This window comes from Nyctereutes procyonoides, unplaced genomic scaffold (genome assembly GCF_905146905.1).
Source record: "Nyctereutes procyonoides isolate TBG_1078 unplaced genomic scaffold, NYPRO_anot_genome, whole genome shotgun sequence".
Lineage (NCBI taxonomy): Eukaryota > Metazoa > Chordata > Mammalia > Carnivora > Canidae > Nyctereutes > Nyctereutes procyonoides.
Genome location: NW_026575126.1, coordinates 28,787,515 through 28,810,287, shown reverse-complemented (window position 1 = coordinate 28,810,287; position 22,773 = coordinate 28,787,515). Strand labels below are relative to the sequence as shown.

Genomic DNA, 22,773 nt, shown 5'->3' with positions numbered 1-22,773 from the left:
AGTAGCAGACCATGCAGTAAAATCCCAACTGTTTTATATGGTTGTATGTATTCAGGGTTTACAATGTAACACTATGGATCATGGCCAAAACATTTGAAAGGTCCTATTTTAATTTGTTACTCTGCCTCTATTTTTGTCCACCTTATGTTCACTTTCCACCCTAGGAATGACCTTTCTAAAAAGTGAGTGCAAATAGGGAATCTTTAAGCACCATATACCAAGTCATGCAAGTCTAGCATTTAATAACGGTGTGATAATGGAAGACTTAGATCAATGCTGACCCTCCAGCTCCTCATCTTTAAAGTTGGAATAATAGCTTCATGAATTCAAGGCTGTGGGCCAGCCCCATGCCAACCACTTTCAATCATATATCCCTAATCTTCACAGAAATCCCCAAGTACTTATTGTTACCCTTACCTTGTGTTAAGGAAGCTGAAGCTCAGAGAAGTAAAGAAACCAAAGCTCATGGTCAGGTTGCTAATACCTTGCTGAGCAAGGAGTTCATTTCCATATTCCCCATGCTCTTTTATAGAAAGCATGTATTTCTACCCATCTAAAGTCTGAGATTTATAATCACATGGCAACTTCTATTGACTTCTCACACATTCATTTAGCTCAATCAGTTTGGTATTCATTAAGCATCAGTTAAGTACACAGCACTGAGTTGGGGACTAGAGGGGAAAGAGAGGAGTAAAATGCCATCTGTTCTTATGGAACATACATTTGACTTGGAGAGAGAACACCGATAGGCACGGAACAACGGCAAGCTGACTAGAGGTGCTGAGCACCTGAAGTACATTGGACATGTAAAAGTTGTAACAGGTGTTGTCCCATTATAAATTTAAATGATAGTTAATGAAATAAATCAGTTTCTATTTTGTGCAATGCCTGAGGGATCCAGAGTATGGGTATAATTTACAGATGAGGGCTCTACATGGAGATACATGAGTCTAAGTTACTTTTTTTTTCTTTTTAAGAATTTAGCATAAAATGTCCCATTTCAGAGACTGGGATTATTGGACTAACACAGTCTCTTGCACTTTAAAAGTAAACCACATATATTTGTGCTTGATATAATTATCGATATATATATTCCCCCCCCCCAAATAAATTGGTCTGCTCTGTAGTCAAGAACTAATACGGACCAGTTTTTTAAACATCATTCTTTAAAGGGCTCACAGGAAGCTGCCTACTTAGTCACTCATCAGGACAAGCCTCGCCCTTCCACACTTTGTTTACTTTCTCTGCTGTCCCTGTTTATGGTTTCCAATAGCTTTTCCACTCCTCTAGTGAGCACCATGTTCTGGCAAAGCTGGGAAATTCAGTTTCTCCCTGTGCTATGAGCTTACCAGCATTTCCATCAGGAGTTCTGTAATATGAATGGGGTGGACGGACGGCTGGATGGACAGGCGATGGACAGTAGGAGAACTGAATGCTGAAGCTGTGGATTGGGAGGGAACCGCCTGGAAGGGCGCTGCTGCAGCTCGGGGCCCAGCCCTGGTGCGCGAAGGAGGCAAGAGGCCCAATGGTATGCCCTAGGCCCCTCGCGGTGGCTCAATTGGAAGAAAGAGTCACGTTGGATTTCTCTCTGAAGTATTACAAGAACCCCAAAAAACTGACATGAGTTATAACATTACCTTGGTTTAACTAACAGTCACTCCAAAATTCTACAACGTTGTTACCATTTCCTAAAACTAAGCTCTGTTGTACCTTGGTTACAACCTCTGAGAAAACCCTAAGAGGAAATTGGGGGAAGAATGGAGTTTTCCATTTTCTTTCTTTTAATTTCTTTGCTTGCAAATAAAATGGGTATTAAAGCCTCTAGAACAAAATCAATACGACTCACATCCTGTTTAGGTCAGCTAAATGACATACGTGTTTAGGCAGAAACCAAAAGTTCCTTTCACTTTTACTACTTTTTCCACGCTAGAGGTTCAGAGGACACCAGGATATTTCGCAGCTGGATGGGACTTTGCCAGGTAGGTGCACACGCCCTGCAGTAACATGCTAAATGGGGTCGTTGGTCAACAAACCGAAGGGTTAAAAGTTCTTAGTTCTCTGGAAAATGATCAGATCCATGGTAAAATATCCAGAAAAGATCTTTGAAAACATTGCCACAAGTATGAAAACTAGACAAAACATTTGACAAGAAAAAAGACAACTTGAACTGTAACCCACACAAGCCTCGCAGCCGCCCTAATATTCCCAGCTGGCCCGAGATAACGGGATTCCTTTCTTGTGATGTGTGGGACTTAACACGTATAAAAGAAAACAGTGGCTTATGCTCAGTGACGGCACGATATGAACGTTTACACATCATATCATACTTGGCAGGAAGATAGCATGGATCCGGTTTAACCCACCGCAAACATGCTATCAGGTAAATACGTCTGAGGCCTGGTGGGAATGTGAAGGGACAAGCACCTCTCATAGGCTGTGATGGTTAGACTTGCAAAATAAGAAGCCAGAAACTCAGAAATGGAAAGTAGACACATACTCCCTTTTCCAAGACAATGTAAAAACTTCCAGGCTATGTGGAATAGAAGAAAAAGATTAAAATATAAAGAAAGGCACACACAGCAGAAAAGCAAAGTGTAAACTTTACAAACATTAACAATCAGATTGAGCATATGTTATCCTGGAGGAAGGGCTCACACTGGTTTCTCGGGCATGCCAAGGTGAAGGGACAGGATCTCAGAAAAGGTGCAATCACAGAAGCAGTAGCTTGGTTTCGTTCACTCGGAAAAGATATACCGGGGGCTGCCTATGGCTACATCACTGTGCTGGACGTAAAACTATCCTTTAGAGGTGAAGGGTTGGGATTTTGTGACCCATTCTAGGGCTTGCATCTTTACATGCACGATCAAATAGTTCTGAAGTTTGAATCCAAGGGTATGTTTTTTACTGTTTTTGGTTTTAATCCTTTTTAGAGGGTGCAGAAAAAGAAAACAGTCACATGAAGCAATTGCTGAACTAATCTGGGTTGAAAGTGATGTGTGGAAGAAAAAGGTGTAGTGTTGTTTGTATACGCATGTGTGAATGTGTGAGTGTGTGTGCGTGCACGTAAGTGCGGATGTGTTGAGCACGCACTGAGGTGCTAGAGAAATTCAGCAGACCTCTCTCTCATCTACTTATTCACCTCCTAAAGCCACTCTTCAGCTTTCAGATTCCTAAGTCACTTGGCCACATTTTTTGGTGAGAGGAGTCTTTTGCCCAATGTCTTATTTATGTGCCCCAAAATAAATGCTTGTGGGTGAGTTTCACGAATCACTTTCTTTTGTTAATAGTTTCAAAGGAAACTGATGGTCCCCAGATGGGATGTGGGCGGGGCGGGGGGGATGGGTTAAACAGGTGATGGGGATCAAGGCGGGCCCTTGTACTGGTGAGCACTGGGTGTAATATGGAAGTGATGAATTACTAAATTCTATACCTGAAACTAATATTACACTGTATGTTAACTAGCTGGAATTTAAATAAAACTTGGAGGAAAAAAAATTTCAAACAACCATGGTTTTGGTAACTAGCAACATTTCAGCCTAAGGTATAATGAATCATTATACTTGAAACGTTGAGCATCTCTCTTTGTGTGTCTCATGAATAAGTAAATAAAATTTAAAAAAAGAAGTCCTTAGCATGGTGCTTTGGGATTTATTTGACCCTTGCCCACCTTTGCAGCCTCACTCCATCTCTCTTGCCCACTCAACCCACAGTCAGTCTGAAAGCCCCTTAGGACCTTAACTCATCAAAGGCCTCGCGCTGCAGCGCCCTTTGGGTTCTCCGGGAAACAGACTCGGGCAGGGTTAGTGCTCAGGATGTTTATTAGGGAGTGCCCTTGAAGTCACCCCCGTGGAAGGGAGGGGGCGGAAGCAGGATTGGAAAGGGAGAAATCAGGCTGTGAGGCTCATGACAGCCTCAGCCAAACGTGCAGGCTCCTGTGCCACCGAAAGGGCCTCTCAAGTGGCCTGTGCGGACGTGACCTTGGGCGAGGCACCTTTCTGCAGCTGAGGCAATGCCCATAGGGCTGCCAGCACGGCCACTGCCTGGGGCAGCAAATCCTTCCTCAGAGGAGGAGCTGTGCCCGGTTTGCATGCTCACCTCTCCTGGCATTTACCTTGCAGAAAGCTCCCTTCTCCAGTTCACCAAGGGAACTTCCGCTGGTCCCTTAGATCTCAGTGTAGTCCTCACTTTTTTTTTTAAGATTGATTATTTATTTATTTATTTATTTATTTATTTATTTGGAAGGAGAGAGAGAGAGAGCAGAGACAGCATGAGCAGGGGTGGAAGGAAAGGAAAGGGAGAGGGAGCATCAGACACCCCAAGGAGCAGAGAGCCAGACTTGCAGCTGGATCCCAGGGCCCTGAGATCCTGACCTTAGCTGAAGGCAGATGGGTAACCAACTGAGCCACCCAGGTGCCCCTAGTCCTCACTTCTTTAGAGAGCACTTCCCGGGTTCCTGAACTAGCTCGAACTTCTCACGTTTCTTTAGGACCATCCTTGCCAGAATTCTCCTCACATTTAATTGTGATCAGCCGATGGTAACTCCACGAGGACAGAGATAACTTCCATAATAATCTCCTCTGATCCTCCGTGCCTACCACAGTCTTAGCACATAGTAGGTACTTGATAATTATTGACTGAATGAGTGAATGAATCCAAGGCCTGAAGAGCATTGTGAGGAGGAAACACTTTGCACTTGCCAAGTCTTCTAATATACTGACTCCTTGAGGCATGATGTTGAGGCAGAGAATTCCTTTGGATGGTGTTGTCAGACTGCCCACCCCATCAGTCCTGGGTGGATCACATTCTAGCTGTGTGACTGTGGGTAAGTTAATTAATCTCTCTAAGCTTCGATTTCTTTACCAATAATAATAATAATAATAATAATAATAATAATAAAAGCAACAATAGTATTTTCCCCCTAAGGCTGTTGGGAGGGTTCCGTGACATAATCTACATGAAGGGTTTATCATAGCTCCTGGAATTTAGTAAGGCATCAGTAAAAGCTAGCTATAATTGCCATCTGTAAGTTCTTAATATACCTTAAGAAAGAGAAGAAATATTAGGAAAAAATTTTTATATTTGTTATTACAATGCATCAAACTAGTGAAAAATTAGAACTCTATTGATTTCCCTACACTTGCTTTATGATGTAGGATTAGTTTTTATTTAGTTTTATCTGTAGAGGATGGAGAATAGCATTATCTTCTCATTTACTTAGGGTCTTCTAAGGTTTTAAATAAGTCCTATTCTTGTCCTCTCCTCACACAACCTAGGCATCTAATTCAGCATACTGACCATCTTGTACCTTACAAATAGTGGATGTGTGCACGTGCGTGTGTGTGTGTGTTGTGTGTGTGTGTGTGTGTGTGTGCATGAAGCATGCCTTTGCTTATGTCTGAAATACACCTTAGGAGATTTCTGCTTCAGTATTAATTGACTCTTCAGCTCATCAAACACCTGCTGGACGAGGTCTTCCCTACTTCTCCCAAGCCACTCCTGCTTTTAGAGGAGTAAAAGCTTTTACAGGTAAATACCAATAAGACCATTTACACATCTGGACTGTTGTGCCCCTGCATCACGTCTCCCCACTAGACTTGAGCTTCTTGACGGTAGACCTTCTTCATCTTTCGTATCTGGCACATTCCGACCCTCAGTGTTTGTTGAGTTGACTTGAATTAGAAGAAAAACACCGGATCCCTTCAGAAAGACACAAATGATAAAGAGGTTTAGGTAATCTGCGATACACTCAAAAAACAAAGTAGGATTTAAAAAGCAAGAAGTCAAATGTTTTCTTTTTAATAGAAACATAATACTCATGCCTGAAATATTAACGTACTACACAATGACTTATCACAAAATGCACATTGGACTACAGGCCAGCTTAACAAATGGACCATTTCGAAGCCCCTCTGGTGCCCCCTCCAGCACTGATCCTGATAGAACATTTTCTTTTATGTCAGAAAGCATAGCTGAGCCCTGAGAGGTTAAATTTTTCCCCTCATAAAGAATTTCAATAATTAACTGTCCTATGTAAATACTTATTTGTTTATATATGGAAATCATTGACAGGAAATAAATAATTGCCCTGCCCTGCTTTCTTTAGGGGCTGCCATGGCAACAGGATGTCAGTCACTTACCTCCATCCTTTCACTGGCATGTACTTTCACATTCTCTCATCCTATAAAGAAATACACTTAGCAGCCCCCTTCTACGCCTTTATGACTCATTTCTGGGGGAGTTCTTTTTCTCTTTTGTCTCCTTTTACTGTGTGTTCTCTGTCCCCTATGTTCCTCCTGATTGAAATGCTTCCCCCAGGGAACTGAATCATCTGACTGCTTTCTTTCTTTCTTTTTTAAAGATTTTATTTATTTATTCATGAGAGATACAGAGAGAGGCAGAGAAACAGGCAGAGGGAGAAGCAGCCTCCCTGCAGGGAGCCCAATGTGGGACTCGATCCCAGGACCCTGGGATCACGACCTGAGCTGAACCACCCAGGTGCCCCTGACCGCTCTTTTTTCTAACTCCACCATGACTTATTATATACTTTTTAAAAATCTCTGGGAGGAATTGAAGTTTTCGTGAGCCAGTGTGAATTCTTTATTTAATCTTGCAGGTAAAGATTAAGAGGGTATAATATATGAAGATAGGTCAATGACATAATAGAAAAGATGACAAATTTAACGAAAATGATTTATACTCTTCTGAGTGTCCGGTGTAAGAACATGAAGAAACTGAAACCACGAGCAACCTCAGAAGGGTTGATAGTAAGAGTTGTACTCAGGATACGTATGCCACAGTGATATAAACAACCCAGCAGCAGAAAGCTTTAAAAGGTACAAGTAACTGAAAATGTTATTTATTAGTCAGCTAGAAGAAAGAAAATTAATAATCAGAAGAACAGACTACTTCTCTGGAAATGTCTCTTTTCTTTATGTGTCATGGTACGTTAGCTTTTTTTTAAATTATCATTCTTAACGGTTCTTTCCATTTCTTGTCAATCTATGTCATTTAAAGAATTGATATTTGCTGAGATTTGCAACTCCAAGATCTTGCATGCTAGGAACCAAAGGGCTTCTCTTAAATCTTAGTGAGATGCCTCTCATTATATTCTTTAAAAACATTAAAAAGGGGGTGCCTGAGTGGCTCAGTGGTTGAGCACCTGCGTTTGGCTCAGGACATGATCCCAGTGTCTTGGGATGGAGTCCCCCATCAGGCTCCCCACAGGGAGCCTCCTTCTCCCTCTGCCTGTGTCTCTGCCTCTCTCTCTCATTAATAAATACATAAACTCTTAAAAAAACATTAAAAAAGTTGGACTAGTAAATATGTTTGAGCTCTCCTTATATATTAGGGATAGAAAACTGATCTGGGAAATTCAGTGCTGAAGATACCTGGTGACTAAAATGAAGAAGAATGAATTTTGGGATCTTATAATATCCATAATTTCACAATCTCACATAATTTCACAATAGTTCAGTGAAAGTGTCTTCAATAACTTATTCCTCCCATTTGAAAAAATAAAGGGTGATGAAGTTACAAAAATCCCACCTAGAAGAGGAATCTTTTTACTGTGCCTATTCATAAAAGTGAATGTTTCTCTGATAGATTTTGAGAACCTCGGGGAAGAAAATGTGTCTTACTCATCCACAGCACCCAGGATGATGCCTAAAAATGTAGATGTTTCAAGCCTCCTAACCTACAAATCGCAATGTCAGCCTCAGGATCTCTCTCTCTCTCTCTCTCTCTCTCTCTCTCTCTACTTCCAACAGCCACAGAATTGTTACCTCAGAAGGGAAATGTCTTTGAATCTTATTTTTCTTCGCCATCTTCAATTCTCTCTCCTTAGAAAATCTTGTCTCTGAGGAAACTAATCCCATTCATGGGGGCTCCACTCTCATGACCCACTTTGCTTCCAAAGGTTCCACCTCCAAATACCATCATAACAAGGATTAGGCTTCAACATATATATTGGGGGTGGGTGGACATAAACATTTTGCCTATAGCAGTATCTCTAACACATGGTTTAAAATTTTTTGCTGAAAGCTGGAAGGATTAAATAATAGTAATAGAAAAAATTTCTGACTTTTTTTTAAGATTTTATTTATTTATTCATGACAGGCAGAGAGAGAGTGAGAGGCAGAGCCACAGGCAGAGGGAGAAGCAGGCTCCATCCAGGGAGTCCGACGTGGGACTCGATCCTGGGTCTCCAGGATCACACCCTGGGCCGAGGGCGGTGCTAAACCGCTGGGCCACCAGGGCTGCCCTGACTTTTTTTTTTTTTTTAAAGACCAGGAAACAGTTTAGAAACAAGGTGGTGGGTGAAAGCAATCTGCTTTCAAAATGTTTTCAAAACGTGATTGCTTCAGTGGGCATTTAGTAAAATCATTAAGAAGACGATACAATTAGCAAAGAATAAAAACTATTAAATCTAAATAAACAATGCCACAATAACAGCAGCTAACATTTATTGCTCAATTACTACAGAACTGTTCTATTTGCTTTCATGAGCAAACTCATTTAGTCCTCACAACAACCCTATTAAGTAGTTAGTACGATTATGAGCTGCCTTTTGAAACTGAGGCACTGAAGGTTTCCCTGTGAATACATGAAACTAGTAAATGTCTTTACTGGGATTTGAACCCACACAGTCTGGTTTGAGAGCCGTGTGCGTAGCTTCCACACCAGATAAATAAAGAGCCACAGAAAGAAACGAATATCAGAGAGAGAAAGATTTTTTCAAAAGATTAAAATTTCCTATCTCTGTTCTTAGGGGAAAGAGTCAAATGAGAAAAACCTATATACAAATAACTGGTAATGTTTCTTAATACTAGGCTGGGGTGGGGGATGCCTGGGTGGTTCAGTCGGTTGAGCCTCTGACTCTTGGTTTCAGCTCAGGTCATGATCTTAGATCATGAGATCCAGCACCACATGGGCTCTTCACTCAGCAGGGAGTCGGCTTGAGGATTCTCTCTCACCCTCTGCCCTTCGTCCTGCTCCTCTCTCTCTCTCTCTCTATCTCTCTCTCTCCTGCTCTCTTAAATAAATAAATCTTAAAAAAAAAAAGACTAAGCTAGTCCAGGAAAATTTATAATGTTTCTATAGAGTGTGGTTAAGGAAGGCAAGTAAGACTCAAACTCTAAGAACTGAAAGAATGCAACATAAACATGGATTTATGGAGAAAGCTTTGACACATACCCATCTAACACTATGGGACAGGCTTCAGGGATACGAAAGAACTGTAAAATATGATTCCTGCCCTGAAAAAGAAACACTGCTGTTGCAGAAGATGTGATGGTCACACACAAAGTACTTAGATAATAGATAATAAAATCTTAAATTCTGTGGTACAGGTTAAAACTGCAATTATAGAACACCAAATGTATGTTAAATAGTAGAGTTATTTATTCTTAAAGGGAATTTTGAAAATTAAACTGGGAATTCTTATTCTCAGATGCTTCCAGAATCATCCCCTCCACAGAAATTTAAAAAAATAAAATAAAATCGCTACTCCTGGAAGATTCCATAAAAATTAAGTTTAAGAGACAGAGAACAAAACTGACATACATAGTTCTAGGCTGAATTTTGATTAAAACACACACACACACACACACACAACAAGCTTTGTTTCGTGGTATGAGTAAAATGGAATAGCAGTAGGAAAACTGCCTCAGGAAGTCAGAACACAATATAAATCAGTCAAACTTTCCATACCTTTCTAGTTGCAGGAAATCTTAAAATATCACTCCATTCTGCCTGTGTGTGCAGCAAAGGCAAAGGTTTTAAGGCATTCAAAGTACTTTATAAGGTAGAGATTTTATGTTTTATCAAATTAAAGTAACAACTTACGTGTTAACCTTATCTATGAATGTCATTTTGAGGAAGGGGAGTACGTTATAAAAATCATAGGAAGTCTTACTGAAATGGGATGAAAGAACTCTACAAGAAAAAGAAATTAACTCAAAGTGAATAAAAGAAAACAAGATATTTTTCTGGCTGTTCAGGATGACAGGTTTTAAGCTCACTGAAATGATAATTAACTACAGAATCAGAACTACCTAGACTAGCCAGGGTGCTGCTGATGTGGAGAGGGAGGGGATTTTAGGGACCCAAGGACCGGAAGACAGACTGGAAAAACAGAGGCCTCCTTGAGAATATGCGAGATGATACAGAAATATTCTAGAACTTGCTTCTTGAACTGAGAAGTTCAGAGTTATCTGGGCTTAATTATCTGGCGTCCAGATAGTTTGGAATGAATTGCCAAATTAGGCATCTCAAAGGTCAGTGCAGTTATTAGGTCCTCAACTTTATCCTCCAAATAAGTTGTAGCTTGTTTCAGGGGTGGTTACCGTCCATTTCTTCCTTCCCTGTATCTACTCCTTTGGATCCGAGATGGTTTGTGACATCTTTGCCTAAGAGAATACAGTGAAAATGATGCTGTGTGACTTCCAACCCTAACTCCCAGGTCTTGAAGCCTCTACTTGAATCTCTTGGAATGCTTGCTCTTTATTTTTATTTTTTTTATAAATTTATTTTTTATTGGTGTTCAATTTGCCAACATATAGAATAACACCCAGTGCTCATCCCATTAAGTGCCCCCCTCAGTGCCTTGCTCTTTAATTTGTCATGCCGTATGAAGCCAAAGTCAGAAAGGGAGAGTGGCCACTCGGAGAGAAGAGAGAGAGAAATGCCCTCCCAGTCCCCAGCTCTTGCAGATACTCTGGCCCAGGAGCAAGACACGTGAGTTTCAAAGACACTTTCAGATGACTCCTGCCTCAGCTGACCCCGACTGAGAAGTGCCCAGCCTTGTCTGATAACCTCCAGAGCAGTGAAACATAATAAGTTATTGTTTTAAGCTACTAAGTTTTGGGAAGGTTTGTTAACCCAGCAGTAAATAAGTGGGACATGCAATTAATATTTGCAGATGGATCTAACAATTTTTAAAAATATTTTATTTTTTTATTCATGAGAGAAACAGAGAGAGAGAGAGGCACAGAGAGAAGCAGGCTCCATGCAGGGAGCCCGACGTGGGATTCGATCCTGGGTCTCCAGGGTCACGCCCTGGGCTGAAGGCGGCGCTAAACCGCTGAGCCCCTCGGGCTGCCCCAATTTTTTTATTCATTCATAACAATATAAAATTCTGCACCACCCTGTCATTCTTGAATATAACTAATTCTACGTATCTATCATATGTTTAACTGAGCGATACCTTCATACTGTTACTTCATTGGGCCCCAAAATAAGTTGTATATTTTGTTGTAATTTGTAAGACTATAAAATAGCCCAATAAAAGTGACATATACATATTCATGTATTCCATAAGTTTATATTAATGAAAAATGGTTATATATTCTTTTTTTAAATAAAAATGTAATATTTAGAGCAGCTTTAGGTTCACAGCAAAATTGAGCAGAAAGTACAGAGCATTCCATATACTTTCACGTATTTACAGAACTCCCACTACCAACATCCAGGCCGTACTGGTACATTTGTTACAATGGATGAACGTACGTGGATGCATCATTATCACCCAAATCCATAGTTTACATTATGATCACTGTATGATTTATGGGTTTTGACAAATGTGTGATAATGACCTGTATTCACCATTACAGTACCATACAGGATAGTTACACGGCCCTAAAAATCCTCTGGGCTTTGCCCATTCATCCCTGCCTCCCTTTTAACCCGAGGCAACCACTGATCTTTTTCCTGTCTCTGTAATTTTGCCTTTCCCAGAATGTCGGACAGTTGGGACCATATACTTAGTACGTGGTACTTTCAAATTGGCCTCTTTCACTTAAAATATGCATTTAGGTTTCTCCCATGTCTCCTCATAACTCGATTATATATTCTCATCGAAAGAATACTCTGTCATATTTTCTTATCCCTGACTCATTCCTTAAACCCTTTTACATTTAGTTTCTGTTCACATTACTCTATGGAACCTCATGACCTTAAAGGTGACAAAAGATTTCCTAGTTCCAAAATCCAGCCTTTTCTGCAGCATTGACTATTGCTGTCCACTAACTCCTTGAATTCTTGCCTATGGTTTTGTGAGACTGTTCTTTTCCTTCTCTTCAGCCTTTCCATTCTCCTACCTTTTGAATCACCATCCTACACAGTCTTCGAGAGTAGGTACTCCCCAAAGGCTGCCCTTGGCCTTGGCTGTACTCCTCATTATCATCTCAGCATGTCTTTCTCTCACACCCACATTATCTTCCGTATCTTCAATATCTAAGAATAATCTTTGATAGTTTCTCTTGCTTCTTACATTCAGCCAGTTACCAAAACCTCTCAATCCTCCCAACTTGTGACATCTTGAGGTTGTTCCTTCTTCTTCTTCTTCTTTTTAAATATTTTATTTATTTATTAATGAGAGACACTGAGAGAGAGGCAGAGACATGGGCAGAGGGAGAAGCAGGCTTCCCATGGGGAGTCCAAGTGGGACTTGATCCCAGGACCCCAAGGTCACGACCTGAGGCAAAGGCAGATGCTCAACCACTGAGCCACCCAGGTGCCTGTGGTTGTTCCTTCTTTCCATTTCTTCAATCTCTTCCCTAGTTGAGGACCTCATTAACTCCTCTTTAGAATTATAGCCACAATATCTCTGCCTTAGGCCTATTTCCTTCTAGCTCATTTTATTCAGTCTTGCTAGATTAATTTTCCTGGACTGCCCTGCCGATTGATGCCTATTTTGGTGTCATTTGAAGTATAAATGTACATTTAGGGTGATTGCAAAAACTGTTGTTTTTATACATAATTATGAATAACTTGTAGCTAGATAAAAAATAGTTAAATAGGGCACTTACCTGGGTGGCTCAGAGATTGAGCGTCTGCCTTCCACTCAGGTCATGATCCCAAGGTCCTGGAATAGAGTTTTTCATTTATTTTATAAATGAAATCTTTAAAAAAATAGTTAAATAAATAACATCTACCTGATGAAAATGCATCAAATGAAATAAAAAGACATCATCTTCAGTAAACTGATTATCAGGAGAGGGTGAATTAGATGACACAAAGAAGAATATTATATCTCTTTTGAGCCAACAAGAATTTATAAAATTATGAATGTGAGGCAGAATCATAGATATACAATAATTATAATATTTATATAACAGTACTTGTGTGCTGGCACTCTAAGGACAATGGTGATATTAAACAGGTTACTTCAGCTTCGTATGAATCAGACATTTGGAATGAAGAACCAACTAGCAATAATTTTTAATGGACAGTATGGCATATCGAGGATGAATTCAATTGTACTTCTGCTTTACTTGCCTGCTGGGAAGTTTCTGGGTCTCAGTCAACTAATAACATAATGAGCTGGACTGAAAGATACCAATAGAATGGAAAACCAGAAAAGAAAAATATCATCTAGTTGTCATCAGCACTGAAACAAACATGATTGTCTGTTGTCAACTTGGCATCATTGCTTTCCCATTTATGATCCATGCATCTCAGAGGAAAAATAGAACTATAGTTCCCAGAATCCTCCTCCCCAGATGGTTCCAGGTCAGAGTCTGCCTGGAACAGGCACTTATGTGACATCGGAAAGGGAAAGAGCAGAAGCTATTTTTCAAGCAGGGCAGTGACAGATAGATGTGTGGGCTGACAGTAGACATGAAGTTCACAACAGTTTCTGGATGAGTTCCTACAAATTACCTTCTTTGGTTCCATACACAATTGAGATGACTTAGTGGTAGCTGTTTGAGAATTACCTGTTTTAGTGCTGCAAGCTTATCTTTTTTTCTAAAGATTTTATTTATTTAGTCCTGAGAGACACAGAGAGAGAAGCAGGGGCACAGACAGAGGGAGAAGCAGGCTCCTCACAGGGAGCCTGATGCGGGACTTGATCCCTGGACCGGGATCATGCCGCATTGAAGGCAGATGCTCAACCGCTGAGCCACCCAGGCGTCCCAGTGCTGTTATCTTTTATAGCTGGTCGAACTTTCTGGAGGTAGAGAGAAGGAAGCTCCTGAGAAAGTTCTCGGAGCCAGCCTCCTTGGCAATGCAAACTGAGATTATTGGCACAGCTTCCCTGATCTTTAATCTCCTGACCCTTCCAATGTTCGTGGAAGCCTCTAATTTCCATATTAAAAGTCTTCATATTTCATCTAGATACAGTAGCTTTTGTGTTTTATATGAACTTTATTTAATACAATGTGGAGGTTACTATGCATTGTCAACACTGTTTTGACTGGGTCTTCAAAAATTACTATGCATTGTAATATGGTAATAGAATTGTTATCCAAAACCAACAAAACATACTACATATGAGAAATTTTTTAATTACCTTGTCATATACTTATAAAACATGTTTAAACAAAATGGAATAGGACCTATAATGCTTAAAAAGGGTGATTGAACATAAGAAACCTTAAAAACTTTCCATATAAAAATATTAACATAGCAGGCCTTACAGAATTAAACATTGGCTGCTTCCAGAGAAAGTAAATCCTCTGCTGGAATCTCCTAAATAAATAACTGAACTGATATGCCTCAAAACCATAAATGTTTCTTAGGTAATATATACTAAATATTCTCCTATTATTCTACTCTAAGTGTAACCTCTTTAACCTTCTTGATTATATTGTAAAAGACTTTCTGGACATACTCTAACAATCCATATTCATACTTGCATTGTTTGAGAATGCACATTTTACTATATCGTCACCTTCATTATGATATTTTTTCCACTTTTTAGCTAGTAAGATTTCAAAAGCATTTTAAAGAAAATTGTTTCTTTTGGCCTTTGATTTATCTGGCATTTATAATATTAGTCTTATCTAGGTAAGAAAACACAAATCTAAAAACCAGGAAACATGATATTATTTTTGGTTCTCTTGTGGATTTTTCAATCTGGCCAAATATTTGTGTTTTCAGTTAAAAAAGGAAATTTTAAAAAAAGGATTGTTTGCCCTCTTTCTTTTTTTTTTTTTCCCCTCTATGCCCAATGTGGGGCTCAAACTCACAACCCTGAGATCAACAGTCACGTGCTCTACCAACTAGGTGCCCAGCACTCTCACTCTTCTTTCTCAAAGTAGCAACATTTGAAAAATAAAAACAGAGCAAAGTCAATACATTTAAATATGTTAAGTTGAAAGCAAATATTCATTGTCTTATTTATATTTGTTGGGTCACACTAAGTACTGGGCAGTAGAAGGACCTGAGGTTGACTCGAGGCCTCACCCTCTGGTAGGCACACAGACTAGCAAGCAGGCAACAATGCAGGCCCATTGGTCTTTGTCCAAAGACTGTCCACAGGTGTTTCAGAAGCAACGCTCTTTGTGGAGTTTTAGAAAGGTAAAAATAGAGTCCTGCATCGGGCTCCCTGTGAAGAGCCTACTTCTCCCTTGGCCTATGTCTCTGTCTCTCTGTGGTTTTCATGAATATATAAAAAAAGGATAAAATATATATATATATATTAAATGTTATATATATTAAATGTTATATATATATTTATTTATAACATTTAATACGTAACATCCCTGATAGAGCCTACGGCAGCCTCCCATAAACAAATACAACATTTCTGCAGTAAAATACAACATTATAAATAGTTTCACGTCAGTTCAGGTCAGATTTTGCTGCCAAATAAGACTTGGCACCAATCAGAAAATAAACTTTTGCTTTTCAGAACTGCAAGTAAAGGACTGTAGACCTGCATTGTATGTTCTAGGCTAGAGGTAAGAACAAAGTACAATGGGAATGTATAGGTTTGGTATCCAATCCAGGCTGGCTGAGGGCTCATGCATTGGTGGAGAGAAATTAGTTCATAAGTACCAATGAAATAAAAAGGTCTTATTGTGTTATTGCTTGAGAGAGTTGGGAGAAAAGTTGAAGAGGAGATTGTTGCCTGATAACGAACTTTGAAAGAGAGCTTTTGGGTTTTCTTACTTTATTGTTTTGTTACAAACTGTCAGATACTTCCCATTGTTGTGTTACAAAGTTAACAATGAAAACATTATTGTCCGGTCAATTCAATTCTCCTACTAACAGAATGAAAACTATTGCAAACAACACATTAAATGGCAACATCTTCATTTAAACAACTATTTCTTGCATGTCTAGGTTATAGTTCAAGGTTTTTATATTCTCTTAGTATTCAGTGGGTCTCTCTGGCCCAGGCAGGCTCCCTCCTACCCCACCATACAGCTGATTATCCGACTTTCATGCCTGAAAACTTTAATAAGAGCTCCTTGTTGAAAAAAAAATTCTCTCTCATGTATATACACACTATCTAGATCAGCAATTTACACACAAATCTGGGGAAGAGCACAAGTACTAGGAAACTTTATTGGGATTGCAAACTGGAGGGTAAAAGGGTAGGAGGCAGGACAAGGGCCCATGCTCAGGAGACACATACAGAGCAACATGATCCAGGCCAATCAAGAGTTTATTTTGGACATGGCCCTTAGAGCTGAAGTGTATGGAAAGAAGGCCCAGAACTAGAATCCTCTTAACATGAACTTAGAATATCTCAATGTATGAAATATTTGTGTGTGAAGAGTCATTTCTTTTTTATTGTTGTTGTTGTTTCTTCTTTTTTCTTTTATTTATTTGTCAGAGAGACAGAAAGAGAGCACAAGCAGGGGGAGCAGCAGGCAGAAGGTAGAGCAGCCTCCTAGCTGAGCCAGGAGTCACACTGGGCTCTATACCAGGACCCTGGGATCATGACCTGAGCCGAAGGCAGATGCTTAACCGACTGAGTCACCCAGGTATCCCTGGAGAGTCATTTCTAAAGTTTGTTTTCTATAGTATTTTTAACATTCCTTTTTTTCCAATCTTACTTGCACAAATTATTTGTGATATTTTTCAAGGTGGGCTTCACTAAACGATGCAAATGCTGGACCTGATCAAGATGTACTTTTAAAATATTTAAAAGCTCTAGAGAATCCCTTGGTTCGTACACTGCAATGTATTTACAAATACAAAATTCTAAACACTAGCTATTCATTTTTCTTAATTGGGACAAAGGTAAGGCACAGAATATTAAAACCTCAAAGATTGCCATTTGATTTATGACTATGCAAACTAGAGAAGCTTGGCTAAACATAAAAATGCAAAGTCTGTTTCATTTCTTGTTCCTTACCTTGAACTCGAATCTGCAAGCAAGGACAGAAAGAAGGCATATAATGCTCCCTCTCCCATTTTATTTGCTTAAACACAAAAAGATGGTGGACCCTAATTCTGTTAGAGTCTCACTACTGCCTCCCATGTCTTAGGTAAGATGTTCACCTAACTGGGAATTTATTTCAGTGATAATTTAAAAACAATCTGTTCCAAATGGAACCTAATTTTCCTAAGGTAAGGTTGATATCAACTCTTGAGAGTGAGTGGTGTGTAAAAGAGAAATTACATTCCTTCTTCCTGCAAACATGGGACTGCACTCCCTGAAATAACCTTGTTTTTGAAGACTGGAATTGATCCTGCAAGATAGGTTGTAAAGATTAAGAAAATAAGAGTCAGAGGCAGAACTATATGGGGGACCCAATTTATAGGAAGCCCAGTCAAAACCAGAATTTGGATTTCTGACTCCTTGCACCATGTACTTTCATACCATATATGGCAGGAAATGCATTTTCTCAAAAGCGTTCATGCATTCCCTCAAACAAATATTTATTAAGTAGTGATTTAGTCTCTAATAGCAGTACTTGCCAAATGTCAGGCACTGCATGGGGATACGGCAGTGTACAAGTCATACAACAATCTCCGACATTATGGACTACATTTATATGGAGAAGAGAGAAAAGAAATAAAGATAAATAGTAAAGTACATAATATACCAGATGGTGGAAGTACTATGAAGAAGACTAAACAAAAAGGGACCAAAAGTACACAGCAAAGGGAGACTGTAAATTTAAATAGTTTGGTCAGAATAACCACGCCAACGAAGTCCACTTGAACGGAGATTTGAAGGAGAAGAGAGGCTATAAGTGGATGGATAGCTATGGGAGAGCATTCTGGGGAGAGAAACAAAGGCAAAACCCCTGATGTGGGGGGTGTCTAGCATGTTGGAAGAGAAGCAAGGAGGGTGGTGTGGCTGGAGCAGAGCGGACAATGCAGAGGGTACAGGAGGTTACGCTGGGTCATGCCAGGCCAGCCTGGGTTTTACTCCATGTGAGGCTGAAAGCCATTGAAGAGTTTTGAGAAGAGTGACAGGACATGGATAACATTATAGTCTTGTGTTGGCTACTTTTTGAGAAGAGTCTAGAGGTGCAACTGTAGAAGGAAGACTGGTTAGGAGTTTCCAACAATAATCAAGGGGAAATGTCAGGGAGGCCGAAGACACAGAGGAGATGGTCTTGGAGTTGATAAGCTGTTAATTCTGGAGAGATGTCAAAAGTGGGGTCAATAGGATTTCTTGATGGTTTGCATATGGGTGTGAGAAAGGGGGAGAGGAGTCAAGGATGACTGCAAAGCTTTTAGGTAAGCAACTAAATCATGAAGTTGTCATTTACTGAAATGGGGAAGGCAGTGAGAACAACAGATCTGTGAAAAGACCAGGGAGTTCGGTTGTATGTATTTATTTGCTAAGATTTTGTTTATTTGACAGAGAGAGAGCACAAGTAGGCAGGAGGGCAGGCAGAGAGGGAAGGAGAAGTAGGCTCCCCACTGAGCAGAGACACTCCCCACTATCCCCCACAACACGGAGCTCGATCCCAGGACCCTGGGTTTATGACCTGAACCCAAGGCAGATGCTTAACCAACTGATCCACCCAGGCACCCAAGGGAGTTTGATTTTAGACATGCCAAGTTCAAGATGGCATTTAAGATCGCCAGGTACAGGTCAAGCAGGCAATTGAATATACAAGTCTGGTGTTCAGGTGGGAGGTCTGGACCAGATATATGTGGGAGGTCAGCAGCCTATGCATGATATTCCAGTTCCAAGACTGAATGAGGTCATCAGAAGAGTGATACTGGATGGAGAAGGGGCCGGGGAACTGAGCCCTGAGCAGAGCAGTCAGTGGAATGCAAGGCGAATTCTTTCAAATGCTGCTGATGGCTCAGCTCCAGGAGGACTGGAAACTCGTCCCTGAGTGTCACAGTGTGAATGTCATCGGTGAGCAGCAAGCGCAGGGCAGTGAACAGTGGTTAGCTGGAGTAGAGTGGGTTCCGGGGCAGGGGCAAGGGGAGGAGTGGGAGATAGCAAGTGGTCAGCTTCTATGGACTTGCCATACTTTTATGTGATTGTTAACTATAAAAAAATTTTAGTAACTATAACAGGTATCATTACTGAATGCCGGGGCTATAATAGAATATAAAGCCCATGCACTTTATACATTTTTTTAAAAAAAGAATTATTCTTCCAGTGAAATGTAGTTCACAGATGAGAGAAGTGATGGTTAAAAAAATTAAGTCAACTTTCCCAAGGTCCCATGTGTGGTAAGGGGCACAACTAAAATTTGAATTTAGGTCTGTTTGACTCCAAGCCTTCACCCTTAACCACTGTGCAACACGGCCTTGCCCTATTACATAGTCACATTCTGTAGGCCATTAAGTATTAAATAGCTGCATAAGGATGATTCTTTCCTGAGGTTAAAAACTAGTTTGGAAATGTTAAAAAATAAAATTCAACCAAATAGATTTTAAAGATCTTATTGGTTTTGTTCAACAATTCATGAATGAGGTGGCATATCATCTAGCAAATAAAAAGGAGCTCTGAGGAGTGCCTGGGTGATTCAGTCTGTTAAGCATCTGCCTTTGTCCCCAGCCATGATCTCAGGGTCCTGGGATGGAGCCCCATGTCTGGCTCCCCGCTCAGCAGCTCAGCATGGAGTCTGCTCGTCCTTCTCCCTCTGCCCCCATCCCCCCACTCACTTTTTGTCTGTCTGTCTCTCAAACAAATAAATACAAATCTTTAAAAAAAAAAAAAGGAGCTCTGATAGGGTGCCTGGGTGGTTCAGTTAGTTGAGTAACTGACTCTTGGTTTGGGCTCAGATCCTGATATCAGGTTGGCACAACCATGCCCCTCATGCAAAGTCTGCTTAAAAGTCTCTTGCTTCACCCCCCATACTCTCTCTATGTCTCTCAAATAAACAAATAAATCCTTTTTAAAAAGATTTTATTTATCTATTCATGAGAGACACACAGAGAGGGGCAGACACAGAAGCAGGCTCCCTGCAGGGAGCCTGTTGTCAGGCAGCTCACAGCAGGTCACCATCTATGTAGCCTGTTTCAATACAAAATGGCCAGATGAACCAATTTCAGCAATACTGCTAAATCAAATAACTATGAGTATTAATGAAAAAGGAGGACTGAGGTCTATCTATAAACCTAGTAAAGCAAATACAGGGAATGAGAATAGCTTTTTTCCTTATCTGGTCATCTATACGCATGAAAAGGAGTGATACTTACCCCTCTGCAAAGAAGGGTTTGGGGAGAAACAATTTTTTTTAAAGATTGTATTTATTTATTCATGAGAGACACAGAGTGAGGCAGAGACACGGGCAGAGGGAGAAGCAGGTTCCCTGCGGGGGGCCCAATGCAGGACTCAATCCCAGGACCGTGGGATGGTGGCCTGAGCCAAAGGCAGATGCTCAACCACTGAGCTACCTAGGCATCCCAGGGAGGGACAAATTTCATCATCCCTATAGTCCCACTCTGTTTCCACACCCTCCATTTAATTTTGATTAGTATTTTAATTTACCCTTAGAGTCACCTATTGAACACTCTGGCTTGGGCCCAGTGGGATAAGACAAAAGTAACTTGAAACAGAATTGTGATGGAACACCACATGGCTCTCAAAATAAACACCTGAGTGTCCTGAAGGTCTCTGTTCTGATAGCCTGACCTTTATAATTCTGTTATAGCTTGGTCCAATACTTAAGGAAGAAAGTGTTAACGTATCACATAGAACTTCATTAGAAACTACTGAAGAATACAGCGTCATATCTTCTTTGTGTGGTACAAGGGAACAAAAACTTTGCAGTTCAATATAATAATCACATATTAAGAGAAGAAAACTAGAAGAGCTAAGTAATAAGTAGTAATAAATAACAAAGTGATCTTACAAATTAGGTCACGTATGCAAAATCACTTTGGGAGTTTTAAAGAGTTTACAGACATGAGCTAGTGTCACCACGTAAGCAAAATCAAGGGACATCCTGGCTAATGCACAGAATCTATTAACCAGGCATTTACTTTTAGTATTACGGAAATAGACTTAACAGTGAAAATATTTGCACTTGAAGAACACTTGTTCTTTTAAAAAAGCTGTATATGTACAAGGAAATAAATTAAAATATTACAATATTACAAACTATGCAAAGTATCTCTGACTGCTAGACCCTCAATTCTTTTTCTCAAAGGCAACCACAGTTTCTAGTTTCTCATGTATATAGATATTCATATTCCTTACCTGTATTTCTGGGATAAAAAGAATTGGTTGTCACCTGACAGTTTTCCTTCACTCTTTCACATTTGGTGGATTTTGGTATTGTAATCACATCCTCTTCTGAAAAATAAGTAGCATTAATTTTTTTCCTCTGAAAATATTCAAGCAAACCACAAACATGTAAACATTTAAGTTGCAATTTTATTTTATTTTATTTTTTAAAAGATTTTATTTATTTATTCATGAGAGACACAGAGAGAGAGAGAGAGAGAGAGAGAGAGAGAGGCAGAGACACAGGCCAAGGGAGAAGCAGGCTCCATGCAGGGAGGCGGATATGGGACTCGATTCTGGATCCCAGGATCCACGCCCTAGGCAGAAGGCAGATGCTCGACCGCTGAGCCACCCAGGTGTCTCAAAGTTGCAATTTTAACTTCAAAAATTCACTGTACAATTTACTGAAGCAATCTGCCTGACACCGTTAGAAATCAGAACTTTAAGATAGGAGCTTGCCCAGATGAAATCCATAAATGTTTGCTGCTCAGGGTTCCTGCACTCACTGCATTCAGTACAAAATCAGAACATGGTGAGAAAGTAGTGCTGGTTAATTTAACACTGGGCTTTGGAGGGAGCCTGCTTTTCTGTACACACCCCATAGAAGTTGTGTTAGGTGACTTTCCTTTGATTCCTGAGTCTTTCTTCTTTCTGTATTCCTTAAATATTTTATGAATCTAGGGAGCATTTCTTTTTTAAAATATTTTATTTATTTATTCATGAGAGACACACAGAGAGAGGCAGAGACATAGGCAGGGGGAGAAACAGCCTTCCTGCAGGGAGCCCAGTGTGGGACTTGATCCTGAAATCAGGCTCTGAGTCGAAGGCAGATGCTCAACCACTGAGCCACCAGGCATCCCTAGGGAACATTTCAATACAAAATCTTTTTTTTTTTTTTCAATATAAAATCTAAATACATAAGCTGGAGGAGGGGAAGAAAAAAATTTTAATTTTATTTTATTAAATTCAATTTAATTAACATATAATATATTGTTAGTTTCAGAGATAAGAGTTCAGTGATTCATCAGTTGCATACAACACCCAGTGCTCATTACATCACATGCCCTCCTTAATGCCCATCACCCAGTCCCCCATCCCCCCACCCACTTCCCCTCAAAAAATTAAGTTCTTACATCCTTTGGATATGGAGCTTTGACTTGAGGCACAGAAACGCACTGCTTGTGTTTACCATCTCATTTCTTCACTGGGTTCTATGAATGTGTTTCCCCAACTTACCCGGATGCTCCAGCATCTACAGATCTGGCCAGGAGCTTTTTCATACTTCTTTGCCAGCTGGAGAACTTGGATGACTCAGAACCTTCCCTCTGGCTGATGGTCAGTAGACTCTCAAAACGTGTTTATTTTTTTTAACAATAATCTGGTAGCTT

At 40.1% G+C, this 22,773-nt stretch overlaps 1 long non-coding RNA gene across 2 annotated transcripts; it reads right to left on the bottom strand.

The window, feature by feature from the left end:
• Window positions 1–3,406: 3,406 nt before the first annotated feature.
• Window positions 3,407–22,773, bottom strand: LOC129519975 (uncharacterized). Of its 2 annotated transcripts, none has more exons than XR_008666454.1 (4): window positions 22,622–22,773; window positions 21,359–21,454; window positions 12,807–12,862; window positions 3,407–5,697 (listed from the first exon to the last, which is right to left on the bottom strand). It is a non-coding gene; the product is annotated as an uncharacterized LOC129519975 (long non-coding RNA). The 2 variants fall into 2 exon arrangements; XR_008666455.1 differs by lacking the exon at window positions 3,407–5,697 and adding an exon at window positions 10,175–10,406.